The sequence below is a fragment of the Emiliania huxleyi genome, assembly GCF_000372725.1.
Source record: "Emiliania huxleyi CCMP1516 unplaced genomic scaffold EMIHUscaffold_732, whole genome shotgun sequence".
Classification (NCBI taxonomy): domain Eukaryota; phylum Haptophyta; order Isochrysidales; family Noelaerhabdaceae; genus Emiliania; species Emiliania huxleyi.
In genome coordinates, this window is record NW_005196510.1 from 550 (window position 1) to 3,711 (window position 3,162).

Below are 3,162 nucleotides of genomic sequence, written 5' to 3' on the forward strand. Positions count from 1 at the left end.
GTGGGGGCGACGGTAGCGGCGACGGTGCGGGCGGCTCTGGGGCGCGAGGAGTGCAGCAGTGCTGGCCGTCGCACGACTCTATCGGACATCCGGCCGCCGCCTGTCCGAGCCCGCCCCAGAACGTGTAGGTCGTCTTGCAGCACGCGCCACCCTCGCCACAAAAGCCCGGGCAAGGGCCGTCGCGGCCGCCGCACCAGTACAGGCAGTCGGTGGGCGGTGGCGGCGCCGGCGAAGGCGGCGAGGGCGGCGCCGGCGAGGGCGGCGGCAGAGGCGGAGGCGGCGGTTCCGACAACTCGGCCACGCAGCAGTGCATGCCCTCCGTGCACGGCACCTCGGCTGGGCAACTGTCAGCCGGCGCGTCGCTGGCCGCGCAGCAGGCGCGGCCGGCGCCGCAGAAGCCGTGACAGGGCCCGTCTCGAGCGCCACACCACCAGAAGCAGTCCTCTCCTGGCAGCGGGCCGAGGCCTGCAGCCCTAAAGGCGAAGGCGCCCGGGCCCGCGGAGAGACCGCCTCCAGCTCCCTCCTCGCCGGTGCTGCTGACCCAAGCGAGGAGTGCGGGGGCGGCAAGCATGCTTGGCCACAACACCTTGCCACAAAGGGAAGTGCCGTGACAGCTGGTGCTAGAAGAGAATTTTCAGGTTAGTCCGGGTTCTGTGAAGAGGGTCGCTCGTCGAATGCGAGCCAGTTCGCTCGCGACGCCGACGCCGACGCCGCCGCCGGAACGACCGCGGCGGCCGGTCGAGCGGCCGCCCCGGCCAGCGGCCGTATCGAGCCTGCCCGTCGCGAAGGTGCGGACCTCACGCGCCCCACCGGCCGCCCGCGCCGCCGCGCCCACGTCGCTCTCTCGAAGCCCAGCGCCACGCCGCTACGACTCCCATCGCGACGACTCCCGTGCTCGCTCGTGGCGCAGGCGATCGACTCCTGACACCCATCGAGCGGATGGGCGCGTTCCCGCCGCGACCCGGTACTCTCGAACGACTTTTGAGGGCAAAAGGTGCCGCCCGAGCCCATTCCCGCCGCCCGCCGCCCGAGATCAGCTGCCACCGGCCAGCGCGCGCGCGGAGACCTGCCGCGAGCGCCTCCGTGGCCCTAGCTGGGGTGATTAGCAAGCGCCTCGGCACTTTAGATTCGCCCCTCGGGCTTTTCCGCGCGCGTGATCAGTCTCGCGTTCTCTCCTTTTTCAGGCGCCTGTTTTCGGCCTCTGAAGAGCAACCGTCGAGGCGTCGATGCTCGCCTCCACGCCCGCGCCAGACCTCCGCGATTGGGGCGCCTTGTCGACGGGATCAATTGTGATTCCGGGCGTATTTTTCTGACACTTTACTCGCACGTCGGCGACTCTTAGTCGCTTCTCCGTGCTAGGAGGCCTCTGTTTTGTGTCCGTGAGGACTAGATCGAAACTAACATTTCGGCATATGCGAGTAAAGTATCAGAAAAATGCGCGTTCGTTCACAATTCATGTGTATATGAACGGTGCCGACGGGTTTGGCGAGCATCGAAGCCGTCCAGGCGCAGCAACGCGACGGTTTCGGAGGCCGACGGCTCCGAAAGAGCCTCCCGAGCGAGGCCGGCGCGGTCACGGTACCGTGGAGGCCACAGACGTCGCCGGAGCGGCACTCCCGGGGCGCCACTCCCTCACCCGGTCAGGGGGGGCCAACCACAGCCCGCCTCACCGTCCGTGGAGCTTCCGTGGTCCGCCGCTTCGGCTTCGATTTTCGACCCTCCCGAGGCTGCTATAGCAGCCCCGCGGAGCCTCCCGGATGCACCAGCACACCGTCGTCCAGAACGCCGGCGCACGCGCTGCCCAGTGACTGGGCGGGTCTGCCCCGACTAGGGGCGGGCCCAGCCGCGCGGAGAAGACCATCCCACTCGCGGTTCGTCGCACCGTCCGCTCCAGTTTTCGTCTCGAGCGGGTCGTGAGACGGCCGCGAGAGCGAGCACCGCGGTCACGGTACCTTGGAGGCCACAGACGTCGCCGGAGCGGCACTCCCGGGGCGCCACTCCCTCACCCGGTCAGGGGGGGCCAACCACAGCCCGCCTCACCGTCCGTGGAGCTTCCGTGGTCCGCCGCTCCGGCTTCGATTTTCGACCCTCCCGAGGCTGCTATAGCAGCCCCGCGGAGCCTCCCGGATGCATCGGCACACCGTCGTCCAGGATGACGGCGCACGCGCTGCCCAGTGACTGGGCGGGTCTGCCCCGACTAGGGGCGGGCCCAGCCGCGCGGAGAAGGCCAGCGAGCTCGAAACACGTCGCCGCGGCCGGCCGTTTCGCAAGCCTGAGCGGGTCGCCAGACACCCGCGAGAGCCAGCAGCTAGAGCGCCGTCGTAGCCGCAGATCGAGTCGAGGAGCTTGATGTCCACGGTAGCAGTTGTGGAGAGCGGTGGCACGGTGCGTGTAGACGCGTCGATTGAGGGCTCCCTTTCGAAACGCGACGGGTACGGCTTGACAACTGCCAGCACAGTTTTACGCCGGCCAGCGTGAGAGCACAACAGGGAGCCGGCGACCCGTACGCTTTGCGCGTGGCGACTGGTGGCTGTCTGGAGCTCGTGTGAGCTGGGCCAACGCGTGGCCGAGCCGAGAGGACCAGCGAGCGACCACGTTGGCGATGAAGCTTGGCGGCCGGCGCCTCGTCGCCAGACGTCACAGCGGCGTGGACGTAGGAGTGTGCGGCGACGGTTACCGGCGAATCCGGCCCAGTGTGGCCGGCAGCTGCCTAGCGCTGGCCTGTGTCCGGCGCCGCGGTGGCGGAGAAGGCGTCTCGCCGCCGTGGCGGCGGTCGGCAGGTGCGAGCGTGATGCCATCTTGCGGGACGACACCCGTCTCGCGAAACCCGGACTGCCACCTTAAAGTGCTTTATTTATTTATTTTACAAACTCCCAGCAGGCAGATTAAATCTTCGCGGAAGATTTTCTTGAAAAAAATAAAAACCGCGCCTCGTCAAACATTCGGGGCGCGCCATCACGAGCAGAAGTCGGGTCGTGCAGCTCGTCGGACCTGCACGTGGTCCCGGCCGCCCCAAATGGCCACCTTCAAGCTCATCGGTAGGGTCGGCCTCCTCAAGATCTCGAGCCCTCCCGTCAACGCGCTCGGCCTCGCGGTGCGCAAGGGCATTGTGGACGGCATCGCACAGGCGGAGAAGGCCGGCGCAAAGGCGCTCGTCCTCGC